Consider the following 13,985-nt stretch of genomic DNA (forward strand, 5'->3'; position numbering starts at 1 on the left):
CAGAATTATAAGCGTGAAGGAGTTTATGCAAAGTTGTCTGGCGAACGCCAAGTATTTAAGTGTGGCCTTTTTGCCAAGCAGAAGAGAGGAAGCAGTGAGTTCGAAGCAGGCCGCTTACCTTAGAAGTTACGCAGTTGCTATTTGCCTTCCAGGCCAGAGGTTTTAATCCTCTTGATAAATTAAACGTATTTTAGTGTTCACAGTCTCTGTGCTACATACGCTTCCTGTTATTATAAGGCCAATCTTATTCTAAAGTTAAATTAGAGTTTAGTTTTATTTTGATATCTTTTACGTTAGACCCCGAGTGGAGGGTCATTGTATTCCGAAGTACGGAAGTCATTGTATATAAAGAAAAATAAAGGGTTTTGTATACCCTTCGTCTGTATCCTGTCTACTTACTACAATTAGTGAACATAGCTTTAGTAAGCTCTCTGTTCTAGTCAGGTCATTGTATGTTTCCGAAGAAGGTAAGAAGAAACATTGAACCTGATAGTGGCGCCCGACGAAGAATAACCATGGCCGAGTTTCAGGAAGAACCTGTGCTGCCTACAGAAACGGCTCAGAATCCAGAAATGCCAGCTGCCGCCCTGGAAGGATTTGGGTACATCGTCCAGACCATGCGCGCTTCGATGAAACCAGAAGCAACGTTTAATGGAAACTCACAGGTAACCAGTTTTTTGGAAAAATTGGATGACCACTTCATGCTCTACCCCGTGCACGAGTTTCAAAAAGTTACCTTAGCTACCAGCGCTTTGAGGGGCCAAGCGCTTAACTGGTTCAAATGTATCGGCAGAAGTCTCTTGGGTCAAGCAGGAAGTCCCACCTATACTTACGAAAATTTCAAGACTGCCCTACTAAAAGCCTTCCCTGTTGTAAGGGATCGTGCGAAATTAGAAACAGAACTTTTCAGTATATATCAACAAAGAATGGAAAACCTCTCGAGCTTTATTTTAAGAAAAATTCACGTTTTCAAGCTCTTGTATGGAAACCGTCCGGATCCTGAAATAATTCAAGTGATTTTGCCGAGGTTACTACCCTAAGTGCAAGACTTTATTGAATTACGAAATCCGACTACACTGGAAAAGTTATTTGAGCTAGCAATGCAGTTTGAAAGTAGAAGAACGGCGGACGTCGAAAGAAGACGCCAATATCAACAGCGAAACCAATTTGGTACGCCAAGACTACAGCAAACTCAAGCACATGGCTACGGAGAAAAAGCGAATCAGTGGGCAAGGAAACCCGAGCATTCAAAAACAGCCGGCGAACGTCGACAGTTCAATAGCAACCCAGGAAAAAAGTCTCAAGGCCAGTGGAGAAAGAAGGAAAGCACCGAAAGGAAAAATAATTTAAACTAAAACGGATTTCTGCTGACGAGAGGGTGCGGAAATCCGAAGGCCACGAAAACCCCTCTTCCTACAAGTTAAATACAGTAATGGTGAAAATTTAACTCTTCCGAAGATTGAAGTCTTGGTAAATAATATCCCGGCCACCGCACTCCTGGATACCGGCGCGCAGTGTTCCTGTGTGGCAGAAGTCTTTTTTAGAAAGTATTTTCGCAAATACCGCATATATAATGCGGATAATACAACAGTATTAGCGGTGCAAGGAGAACAATGTAAGTGCGTAGGTAAAGTACCTTTGTACATCCGTATCAAGGACGAACAAGTAAAGGTGATGTTTTTTATAGTAAAGAATTTGCAAGCAAATTTAATCCTAGGAATAGACTTTCTTTCAGACGCACAAGCTACACTGGATTTTAATGCAGCGTCCCTTAAGCTGACGATGAAACCAGTGCGTGTAGAAAAGGTTGAACCGCCAAGGTTAAATCTTGACCACCTGCCTAATGACGAGCAAGATAGAATCCGACAAGTGGTAAGTGAATTTGCTTCCTTATTTAGTGATATTCCAGGATTTACTCAGGTTACTAACCATAGTATTGACACCGGAGATGCATTGCCGGTTCGTCAAAAACCATACCGGTATGATAAGAATAAGGAAAAAATTATAGAATGGCATATTACCGATATGCTACGTAAAAGGATCATAACGCCTATCTCAAGTAGTTATGCTAGTCCGGTGGTTTTATGTAAGAAAAATAATGATTATCCTTTGGAGCATCCAAAAAGGTGGAGATTCGCTATTGATTACCGTAAATTAAATTCCATAACGAAATATCCGGTATATCCGTTACCGATCATAGAAGAAATTTTAAGGAACATAAAATCAACCAAATTTATGACGACTTTAGACTTAACGAATGGTTATTTTCAAATAGGGGTCAGGCCTGAGGACGTGCCTAAGACTGCTTTTATAACCAAGTCTGGCACTTATGCATTTTTGCGAATGCCGTTTGGCCTTTCAGGCGCCCCAGCAACATTTCAGCGATGCATGGACATTGTGTTAAGACCTGTTCTTGGAAAGTCCACATTTATCTATTTAGATGATATCATTATTACTAGTGGTAATCTCGACCAACATATACAGGATTTAAGACAGGTGTTTTCTTTATTAAATGAGGCCGGTCTAAAAGTTAATGTCGAAAAGTGCAAATTTGCAGCCCCTGAATTAATTACAAAATATAGCAAAAAGGGATCGAGACAGATGAATCAAAAATAATCGCTGTACAAAAGTATCCGACTCCAAACACGGCAAAGAAGCTCTCTTCTTTTCTAGTACTTTGTTCATATTATACGTCCTTTATAAAAGATTTTGCGGCTATCGCTGAGCCATTGTTAAAATTAAAAAGGAAAAAGGCAAGATTCTCGTGGACTGCCGAAGCCAATAGTGCTTTCGAAAAATTAAAACAAGCATTAACGCAAGCCCCTGTGTTGAAATTTCCCGAAAAGGATGAAAATTTAGAAATTTCAGCGGATGCTTCGGATTATGCGGTAGGAGCGGTACTTTCGCAAAATCAGCAGCCCGTGGCATTTTTTAGCCGAACTTTAAATCAAACACAAAGAAACTATTCCGCGACCGAGAGAGAGGCACTTGCAGTTCTGTTAGCAGTGCAAAAGTTCCGAGTCTATTTTGGAAAGGCGCCGATAACAGTATATTCTGATCATGCGGCGGTAACTAGATTGTACTCAGGGAAAAATTTATCCCCAAGGTTAATAAGATGGGCACTCAAGCTGCAAGAATATAATCTGGTAATCAAGCATACCCCCGGAAAGGAAAATATCGTAGCAGATGCCCTGTCACGAATTAAATTAGACGAACAGGGTAATACCGTAAAAGTTGCAATGCTGACAGCGTGTACAATAAATTCCCGAGAAACTGTAATAACCGAACTTGGTAAGGATCCTGAGTTTGGAAGTATTTATGAGTATTTGAAGGATCCTGAAAATTTTAGCCACCAAGATATTGTGGCGATAAGAAATAGGGCGGCCCATTACGAACTAATAGATGGTCTATTATTCTACACAAAAACTACGAATTCCAACAACGAATTTCGACTTGTTATCCCAGCTAGTCTTAGATTAAATATCCTGCAAGAGCTCCATGACAGCCCTTTAGCTTCTCATGCTGGTATTCGAAAAACTATCCAACGCGTACGCGAGGCAGTCTACTTTCCTGAACTGCAAAAGTTAACAAGGGCGTATGTCCAGTCCTGCCCAACATGTCAAGCCGTTAATTATATTAATTTCCGCCCGGCCGGGTTTCTAAATAGTATTAAATCCGAATTTCCAAATGAAATAATCGGCATCGATTTATTGGGCCCTTTCCCAAAAAGTCAGTTAAATAAAAATCGCTATCTCCTTGTTATGGTTGATCATTTTAGTAAATGGACCGAAATTGTTCCCTTAAAACGAGCCTCCGCGAAATTAGTTACTGATTCTATTTTAAATAAATATATTTTAAAATACGGGGCGCCCCTAAAAGTTATATCGGATAACGGTCCTCAATTTGTAAGTAATATATTTGAAGACATGTGTCAAAAACTGGGCATACGTCATTTAAAAATGGTCCCGTATCGGCCGCAATCAAATATAGCGGAACGGGTCAACAGAAATATAGTGAAAATTATCCGTAGTTATGTTAAAAATTTTCATAAAAGCTGGGATAACTATGTCAATGAATTTGCTTTCGCCCTTAGGACCGCAAAACATGATACAACGGGCAAAACTCCTGCTGAGTTATTTCTAGGCAGAAAGGTTATAACACCGTTAGATAAACTATTTTATGTGCAACAAAGAGCCCCAGAATTTAAAATGGGTGATATAGAAAAACTAATAAAAGAAGCAAAAAAGAATACGGAAGTAGCACAAAGAAAACAGAAGTTATACTATGATCTGAAACGACGGGGAGTAACTTATAAAGTAGGGGATGAAGTTTTAAAAATTAAGCATTCACTTTCTTCAGCACCAGAAGATAAAACTGCCAAATTTTTTCCACGCTTTGAAGGACCATATGTTATAGAAAAAATAACTCACGCTGTTGTAGTGTTAAAGGCAAGAAATGGTGAAACCTGTTCCGCAAATATGGATCAAATTAAACCCTACTTCGATCGTAATAAAATGAAAATCTTTTCAGATCTTTTGCAGGATCCGGTACGGCAGACACCGCAGGTACAAGTTCCAGAGGTGGGAAAACGACAAGTACAAGGGCAAGCCAATGAGAGACAGAAGCAAGTGAAAAGAAAATTGCCCCGCGGAAAAACTGAAGGTAAAAAGAAAAAGAAGCCGTTCCACCGTCCAGAAAACAGAGTTCACGAACATCCCCAGAATGAAGAAGGGAGAAGGACGACGTATGTGGAAAGGACCGGGAGAAAGGACGGCAACTATAACCCGGCTGTGAAACGGAAGATTGACTCATCCGACAGAACTCTCCGCAGCAAAAGTCGCCGAACTGCGGAAGGGCCATCAGCGGCGGAGGAAAAAGTACAAGAAAAATTTGAACGGCCAACAACGAGGTCCAAGCAGGATCACGACAGAAGTTTCCCGGTTCCACCAAGACCAGCTGCCTTCAAACGGCCAAGACCACAAGCAGAGGACAGAAGGAAGATGTTCAAGGGTGGCCGTAGTGGTGAAAAACGGAAGCTTCCAGAGGAAAGCACTGAAGGGCGAGCCCGTACAAGAAGGAGGATCAACCAAGCTACTATCAGCTATACCTTTAAAGACTGGGCCCAGAAAAGGATGTCTGAATATTACAAAGATAAGTAAAATTTTATGTTACTTTACAAACTTAAGTTAATCTTTCATTCTTACTGCAAGTGGCAGATTTCAAGAAGTTTTACCTCATGCGAGGTCTACCTTTATCGCCAAAAGGGCGAGAAATGAGTTGTGACCGATTTTCTTATTATGTTTTTCAATTACTCGCGCGTAAAACTAAAGTTGATGTATAATAGCGTTGTGTAAAGACTTAAATATTGTAAAAAGTTATTGTATAAATTTTATTTAAAACATTCTAGCAAGAAAGAAGTTTTAGTCTGAAAGACTTTTTGAAATGTAGTATTATTTCAATGTAGAAAGAATTGGCACTTGCTTTGAAAAGAATAGAAGTTAACAATGTACTACTAATGTATGTTTTCAAATGTGTAAAATTAACGGCATGTTGATATGTTCTTGTATACATGTGAACTGTTATTTTGAATGTTAAGAAATACCGTGATATGGTAAAAGTGAAAGTAATGTTAAAAATTTGTTATTCGTGTGACTGTAAAGATTAAATCATGACGAATATATGTTAAAGGTTGAATGATGTAGTTAGGCTCTCTGACGCTACACTTTAGAGTTAGCCACTTTCAGAATAGTACCTCAGGGTCTAGAGTTGAAATTAGGGTGTGTTAAGAGGTCTCGTATGTTGAATTTTAACACGTTAGTGTTTTGATTGTAGGAGGAAGTGTGGCACACGTAGACAGAAACACATTCGTGGTTGGTGTTCTTTTACAACACATGTCAGAGAGCACGGGGAGAGATAATTAAAATAGTCATGAATGAAATAAGAATGTTAAGAAAAGTATATTCTATATGTTATTTGCAATGTCATTCTGTAACATTTCATTAAACTAGTTTTCCTTCCAGATCTCTGGAAGGAACCAGAATTGAATAAAGCTCCTGTTTAGATGCAGTACAGATGAAAAAGAAAAAAAAAGATTGTTGTATATCCCGGGAGCTGCTATTGTAACAAATTTCTTTCTTTTAAATTTTCTAGTTTCTAGCTAAGTTATGATTGTAAAAGGTTGGCCTCGCGTTAGTTTTTAGAGTTAAAAGTTTTCAACAAGGTCGTTTTAGACCTCAGTTTCAAACCAATTAACTCTGGTGGGAAGTATGTAAGGATCTTAAGTTTTACTAACGTTTATTTTATTTTAAATCTTTACTATCACTTCTTATTTTCTACTTCCGGCCAGAATTATAAGCGTGAAGGAGTTTATGCAAAGTTGTCTGGCGAACGCCAAGTATTTAAGTGTGGCCTTTTTGCCAAGCAGAAGAGAGGAAGCAGTGAGTTCGAAGCAGGCCGCTTACCTTAGAAGTTACGCAGTTGCTATTTGCCTTCCAGGCCAGAGGTTTTAATCCTCTTGATAAATTAAACGTATTGTAGTGTTCACAGTCTCTGTGCTACATACGCTTCCTGTTATTATAAGGCCAATCTTATTCTAAAGTTAAATTAGAGTTTAGTTTTATTTTGATATCTTTTACGTTAGACCCCGAGTGGAGGGTCATTGTATTCCGAAGTACGGAAGTCATTGTATATAAAGAAAAATAAAGGGTTTTGTATACCCTTCGTCTGTATCCTGTCTACTTACTACAATTAGTGAACATAGCTTTAGTAAGCTCTCTGTTCTAGTCAGGTCATTGTATGTTTCCGAAGAAGGTAAGAAGAAACATTGAACCTGATAAACTTTCCTAATATACATATAAAAAATAATAACTGAAAGTTAGTGCTGAAATTTTGGAATTTTGTCTTAATGCAGTAAAAATACTTTTAGATTAAAATAAAAAGATGAAAGGTGAGTAATTAAGGAATATGCATGAGAAGAGCGCGAGAAATGTTTGAAAATAGTGTAAGCATCTGGGTAGGAAGCCATACAAGCTGATGACTGATATTCCTGAAAATTAAATACATTATAACAAAAATATAGAAATGTAGTATGAGTCTTTCGGTGAAGAGTCTAAGAGAAAAATTAGAATGTACAACAATGACACTGATATTTGAGAATGAAATGCATAATGAAATACAAACCTAAATATGAGTTATAAGGAGAGTATATACAACATAAAACACAGGATATAATACAATTAAGCAGGGAACAACCATCAGAATAATTAATTGCTGCATTATATTAAGAATTCACATGGGTAGTATGCAATTATTAAAAGTATTGAATGTCATGTATAGAGTAATTTTATTATTATTATTACATTCATAAAGATTTTTGGCAAGTTTACAATAAGGAGCTAAGGCAGCTCGTTACGTGACATAAATTATTATTCGTTGTTTACATTATTACTCGTGACTATTTCTTCGAATAGATTAAATAAATAATAGAAATAACTTGTCTATGGCATTTTCTGTAGACTGCATTTCTGACATTTCAGCCAATATTTTCTGTATTACATTTGACAAAGAATATCCTTTGAACATGTTTTAGAAATGTCTACAAAAGCATTTAGTCCTACATCGTTTGTTTTTGTTTTTTTTTTCGAGATCAGTCCTTGAGTTCTGCACATTCTTGTTGGTTACATTTTTATTTTGGGTTACATTGTCATAAGAAAGACCTGATGGATTTGTTAGCATTTACAATTTTTGCATCCGGTTTGCTATTGATATTTTTCCAACATTTGAGTTGTTCTTAAATAATTTAGGGCAACCCCTGTAATTGGCAGTATGCCCTGTTTCAAAATAGTTGCAACACTTAACAACTTCAAATTTTTGCTATACAATCGAGCACAGTGGTGCAGTGGCTTGCTCGTTGCGCAACAGCACCACAGGTTCGGGGTTCGATCCCAGGGCTGCGCAAGGTTGAACTCATCCTTTCGTCCCTTGAGCGGCTCGATAAAATGAGTACCAAGTTCGCTTGGGGACTAAACACCGGGGGTCCTGCGACAAACTGACCTCTTGTTCAGGGCATATGCTCACGCACCCTGGGCCCACGATCAAGAAAGCAGATTTTCGGGCACTGCAGGCCTTGGCCCACTAGGGCTATTGCGCCACTCAGTTTATCAGTTGTTTTGTGCTGTCTTGCACACTTTACAGAATGTGGTTTTAGTTTACGCATATCAGAACTGTGGTGGAAGAGTTGGCAGTTGTGACGCTTCGCAACACCCCACTCACTTTATATTCAACAATTTCTACATAAAACAACATAAAATAATTCACGGGCATAGGTGCCCGCGACTTTAAGCGGTGAATCTGTGAGATTTTTCTGACATGGAATCCAAGGTTACAGAGTTCGTCTTTGATGTCATCAATACAGCAATCATGAATGGCGCAACTTTGGTGGCATCTTCGCCAACTTTCATGGTTCGATGGTAGCCAGCTTTCATGGTTCAGTGTGCCTTCGTGGTGTAGTGGTCAACACAATGGGCCGGTATTCCAGAGGTCCGTTGTTCGATTCCCGGCGAAAGCGTTGCTAATTACCTGGGCTTCCCAGGCTACATCACGAACATAGTTAAATCCCACCTAACCTGTAGACACTTTGTGGTTCGCGTCTCAAACACACTATCAACACGTAGGGCAACGTCTGTTGAGCCCCCCCCAGGGAAGTCTGCTTGGACTTACTTTATTCAATATTTACGTGAAAGACATTCCCACCACACAGAACACAACACTTGCAATGCATGCAGACGACACTGCGATCCTCTCACAAAGTGCATTCATTAGCCCAGCAATACAACGACTACAAGACTACATAAACATACTCGAGACTTGGCTGACAAAATGGAAGATCAAAGTTAATAACCCAACAGCACGGCACGTCACTGCAATATTGCAAACGTTCGTATTGTGACGACCTTAATGTCGTAGTAACGTTGTAGGAATGGCTTAATGTCCGCTTTTTGCGATGTCATATTGGGACGTTGATGTGAAGTCAGACTGGGACTTCGATGTGAAGTCACATCGTGACACTGCTGTGAAGTCATACTGCGACTTTGTTGTGAAGTTACACTGTAATATTGTTGTGAAATCACACTGCGACATTCATGTAACAACTCATTTCGACTTAATATAAAGTCTTAGAGTGACATGAATGTAGCATAATAAAGTGCCATGAATATAATGTCACTAAATATGTAATGGATATCACGCAACACTGGATTACTTTCTAAATGGTTAGAGGGATGAACTCTTATTTTAGAGAACAGGTAACTACAGTAATGTTTTAATGATCCAGTAAGGTATTATACTTTTCAAGTTATTAAAATGCTTCCGTAATATTCGAAATTTTTAAATAATTGAAAACATCCAATATAATCATTTGAAATTTCCTCATCTTACTGAGGTTGCATCACCCTATTAAGGTTATATAACTGTAATCCATTTATATTCATTACATATCTGTGTAAACTAGAGTGCACAGAACATGCAGAACGTGTTACAATATATATGATGCAAAAGTGATCTATGGTCCTTTTCTAACCGTATTAAATTGCTAATACTTTTGAGTATAAGCTGTGCAGAAGCTATACAATTTTGCTTTCATTCTTTAGAATTTAATATTTAAAGACAGTTCATATTTTTCCAAAATTTTTAAATTGTATTAAAAATCTGAGTTCTTATTATAACTTATTAAAAATTTTATTTTATTTCTTAATTCAACACCTTCTTCCCCCCTCTTTCAAAATAGAAATATTTCAAAAAAATATTCTTTGGCTTGCAATGTTTATAATAACTATATTTCTTAATACCTTTTTTCCCTCATTCTAAACAAAAATACTGTAAAAAAAAAAAAAAAAAAAAATCTATTTGGCTTGGAATGTTTTTTTAACAGTTTAGCTTTTAATACTGTTTTTTGTTCTCCATTCCTTTTTTCCTTAATTGCTTTCCTTTCAGAATCAGAGCTGAATTATATTGATAACTGGATAAAAAAAAACCGTTTTAGTACTATATTAAAATATGGGACATTTACCTATTTTATTATCTTGTTATATAACGAAATGTTTCGTTTTGAATTAAAAGCTTTTATAAATCAACACAATCATAGACTCCAAATTAGTTAACTACAATCTTCGTTTCCAAATTAGCGATTTGTTGCTTAATCTATAATACTGAACAAATAGTTATGGGTACAAAAGGTTAGTAGCTGGGAAACGTGGTTATGGAAACTAAATTACAAGAAATAAATATTTATACTAAGTTATATTAGTTATACAAAACGGGCATTCTCTTTCACCATTATTACTCCATTGACAAATTACAATTTTATGAGATTTTTAAGCTATAAATTTAAAATAACTGTCTTACACATAGCTTCAATATATTTAAATAATTGTATTACAGTAAAAATATCGCATAATTTGTTTCATTTGATAGCTAATGTGAATCATTTGTTTCAAATATTTCAGCATTTCCTAAACGCATAACAAATTTGCATGAATTAATTATTCCAGTTCATAAACCCTTACGGAAAATCTGTATTACTCATTTCTGAGAATGTGTACTATACTATGACCTTCACAGCAAAGCTTAAATACTACTCGTAGCTCATACGGTAAACTGAATTTCATTTAGTTCATTGGGCTGCTTATGCGTTAAAGCACAGAAGCTCCTTTATTTAATCAACACATATGGGGAGTAAACACTTATTGCATACTGACTTGAATGATAGCAGTAATAATTAATATATAATAATTGAAAATAAATTTAAAAATTACTGTTAAGAATGAAGCAATTATCAACGAGAAAAATACCAGAGATGCTTGAACTTTATAAAAGCGTGAGAAAAATCAATGAAGATTTTTTGCTATTCACAATCTTTTAACAAACAGACAATGAAATTAGGGCATTTGGAATTATTTTAATACGATTTTTCAGAGAAAATATGAGGATTCGGAAAATTTGTTTTGATGTAAATATGAGGTAACATGAAATATATAGGCATTCTTGCTATCCTTCTCCATTAATATAAACACGATTCGGTTTTTTATTTAATTTAAATAACATGAATACCATGTTTTACAATGCATACTTTCAAACAGTTATTAATGTAATCTAAATGAATCTGTACAACACAGAGCCGTACGTTTTTGGGTGAATCAGGCATCTGAAAATAATGGGGCACATATACTGTATGTATAAGAATTTGGAACGTAATAAAAATGTTTAGGAGAAGTAGTTAAGAGATTAGTTTCAGACATTAAAATCTGATGATAAGACCCTGGTGCTTTACTTTCTTCAGTACTTCAGTTTTCTTTAAACTGCACTTTCTTTAAAGTTTTCATTTGATTTCTTTATTGAAATTAGAAATGATTTCAAACTGTTAAAATGCCAAAAAGGCATCAATTATATGTTTTAGCAATGATGTTATAGTTTTTTTACTAGACGAGAATTAAAGAAACAGTTTCCTCAGTATACGTTTAACTGAAGAGAAATAGATTATTTGATTTTTTTAATATAAAAAAAAATGAAAACACGGTGTGAAATGAAATATGAAAACACGCTTATGCCTTTCATTTTAGAAACTACGCAATTAAAACTAAATTTAAGTTATTTACTTAAGTTCAAATTGAAATTGGCTGTATTTATGAAAATAAAAGTAATTCCACTACTTAATTTTGTAGGAATAACTTTACAACTTTTGTTAAAATTAAAAAATAACGAAAATGTAAAACTCCTCCTCTTACATTAAACGAAATATTTGTTTGTCCCACAGTATAATGGAGAGCAATTATACGGAGTTTTCAGAACCTTCGATAGACTCTCCAGGAATTGGCTTTCTGTTATAAAATTTTCAAATAAATTTATTTGCTTATTTAAATGCGGCAAAGAACTGAGGTCTCTCCCAATAAAAATAATTCCATGAAGTTATATTTTACCTTAAAATCAGTTTTTCTTCCCCTGTTTTTTTAAATTCCTTTGTGAAAGATTCCTTTCTTAATTTCTCTAAGCTTTTTAAATACGATTACAGAAATTAGTATCTTTTCAATGTCTATTTCTGCAAATGATACATTAAAGCAAAAGTAGATGTGATAAACTTAAATAATTAAATTAGACGTAATTAGAGGGTTAGATGTAATTTTTAAGTTTATAACAACAAAATAAAATATCTTGTTTGAAGAAGTGAAATACATTAATTTAAAATAAAATTATTATTTCGAACAAAGTTTATCGGTGAAGCTTAAATATACATTTCGATTTATAGTAATTTTCATTACATTTATAAAATTGTTTGCAATAGGTTAAATTTTCTTAAAATACAATTTGAAATTGGGTTTTTTTTATAACATGAAGTAACTTGTACTTTTAGAGACAAATTACTATTAATTTATACTCTTTTGTCACAAGTGAAATTTTAACTTCTTTCATATATAAGTAAAGATGAAATATAATTTCCTTATTCTTATATTGTTATCATTTAAATAATTTATGTATCTAGTATTCAAAAAATTAATACCATAAATATATTCTCTTAATCTCTCAAGTAACAAATACTTTTTCATAGTTTTTCATGTTTCTCACAGGTTTTCATGTTTACATGTTTCTTTCATGTTTCACGTTTTGCCGTATTCAAATAATTTGACCTAAACTAGGAAATATTTTTCTCAACTAAATCTCTTAATAAGGAAATTGGGTTACTTTGACAATACAAATATATTATACATAAAAGTTTGACATAATTCGTGAAAAGAAAAGATCTGATATAACAAATTTAAAAACCAATCTCAGAAATTTACATGCAGGAAACTTGTAGAAAAATTCAGTGTTTTAAAGTAATACACATTTGTAAAGTTATAATAATTAAAAAACGTGTTCTATATATCTAAAACGTGATTATGGAATTCTTGCATCATCCATAATGTGGCGCTAAGTATCATGCATAGAAGTAAGTAATAATTTTGTGAATAATTTCGAAAAATAGCTGAACACGATGAAAGTACTACATTAAAATGCATAAAATAAATTTTTTTCCATATTATCTTTTAAAATTAAAAACAACAAAGTGCGAATTATATCTACCAAATAAACCTGACTTCCTAATAAAAGTTAGTCTACTGCCAGTATTTCTTTTTGTTCATAGCATTTAAATTACGCTTTTATTATTACATATTAATTATTACTGACATCATTCACTTCAATGTACAATAAACAGTGCTTACCTGAAAATGTAGCACAGACGATGTGCTCGGTGAACAGAACTAAAAAAAATGGTCGCGAAAATCCTTAAGACAAACAAACGCTATGCAGACAACAAACACTTTCGTCAGTCTCTTGCTAACATTAGATACGGTAGAATGTGAATCCATTCACCACAGAATATAGTTCAAGGCTTTCGAAGTACCACATCAATAAAAACACGCTAAAAACTGTTAATATTTTTGATAAAAATAAATAACTAAAATTGCAAGCTATTAGTATAAAAGAATCATTTATTTAGAAAGGTTTACTGAAACACATAGCAATGAATCGGGGGGAGGGAGGTCGCAGGATTACCTCCCATTAAAGAAAAATTATGTGAGCAAGGTCAAGAAAGGTCAGGGCGGGGAAGACTGCGAACTTCTTCACATTAAACGTTTGCTGCGACGTGTATGTTGTGATGTATATTTAAAATAACTTTAACTTTAATGGCGCTCATGCTATGCGATTCCGTTGTTGTGATGCACGTATTACTGTGCTAGCTGAATGTCATGTGAACTGTTTAAAATTGTAATAATAAAATTTTGAATTCTTGAGATATACTCATTAGTTGAGTCTTCTTTTAAAGTACAGAAGTAATTAAATTCAACAAACTACACAAGAAGTTACATGGTGTCAGGAGCAAAATGGATTTCAGACCACCTGCTCCGCTAACATTCTCCGTCGGAAATGTAAAAGTAGAGCACGTAAAATTT

The sequence above is a fragment of the Stegodyphus dumicola genome, chromosome X1, assembly GCF_044657685.1.
Source record: "Stegodyphus dumicola isolate Sdum_Otavi_A_Nest chromosome X1, ASM4465768v1".
Taxonomy (NCBI): domain Eukaryota; kingdom Metazoa; phylum Arthropoda; class Arachnida; order Araneae; family Eresidae; genus Stegodyphus; species Stegodyphus dumicola.